Raw genomic sequence first — 1472 nt, forward strand, 5'->3', positions numbered from 1 at the left:
TATGTATGTATATATAAACGCAAGTTTTTTAACTTTATCCATGGATGGTATATGGTTATACTTAATTTTTTTTTCCACATCACATTTGCTATTGCTGTTAGTTTAGTGTGTATCTTACTTAACTTTAATGAATAGGGTGTTTTGAAATTTCTTAATAGTCTTTAAACCTTTTAAAATTTTATTTGATGCCTGACCTTAAAGGATTCATGTTATTCCATTGTTGTCGTATTATCATTGTTATTTTATGGGTGACTTAAATAAATCTAATCCTTGTTCCATTATTATTTTGTACTTATCCCATGTTAGTTAACACAAGTTCCTGATAATTTAAGATAGTGCAATCTAATTAAATTAGTACATAATTATCATGTTTCTCTATTAATAGTTTAGTTCACCATTATATTCTATGTTAATTCCAATCATTCATTTTATCAGTCTTTTAAACCTTGACGAGTCCATCATTATAGACCATGTAAATCCTATGCATCAATTCTTTACATTAGTTATATAATAAATTTTCATCTCTTATGTGTCATTTAAATGATATGAGATATATAAGTTTAATTTTTAAATTTTAGTCCAATATATATAAAAAAAATTTTTTATTTCACATCTTATCTATGGTTCCTTATATTGATGTAAATAAGTTTAAATGTACTTTACCATGGCATTTTAAATTAATACCACTTCATGATTTTTGCATACTGCATTAATTGATTATTTACATTATCATACACTATTTCTTTTTATTTCATTATTAATTTATAATTAGCTTTTATTTATTCACATATTAATTAAGCAAATATTGGTATCTCAAGTATTTCAAACCTAGCATATGTAAAACAATACCGATAAATTATTCTGATTAATGAAAACTATGAATAACCATTTACTGTATCAGTACACAATATAGCAACTTTATTTTATATACTTTTGACCTAGGTGCCTTATGTTAATACTTCCCCTGGTCTATTATAAACTGGTCTGCTAGTAGAGAAACCCTCCACCTATAGTAGTTTGTCGCTAAAGCTAAAGAAATTTTATAACTATATCATCCATGTTTACTGTCTATACTGTTTACCCCTTTCCCTACAAAGAAAATGCTAGTGCCCTCTTAAGCTTTGAATCACTAGATCTGATAAGATGATCCATAAATCAGAAACAAAAAAAAAATAAATAAAATCAGTAACAGTTAAAACTCTGCTTAGAATTATTTACTAGCCTGTAAGGTCTGGTTAAGTCAAAATGATTTTTGTATTCTTCCTTTCTACTTGGAGAGTTTCAATGTAGTTATACAAATATGTCCTTCTGTTGAAATGAAATTTCAGTAAATTTCTATATCTTTGTGCAGCTGAGGATTGTTCTGCATTTTACATTTGATGTAATGTTCACATTGCTTAATTAAATGGAGTTGCATGAAACGACTGTACTGCATTAACTTTGGATATCCTTGCTGCTTATTTTGATATATA

This window comes from Octopus bimaculoides, chromosome 1, assembly GCF_001194135.2.
Source record: "Octopus bimaculoides isolate UCB-OBI-ISO-001 chromosome 1, ASM119413v2, whole genome shotgun sequence".
Lineage (NCBI taxonomy): Eukaryota > Metazoa > Mollusca > Cephalopoda > Octopoda > Octopodidae > Octopus > Octopus bimaculoides.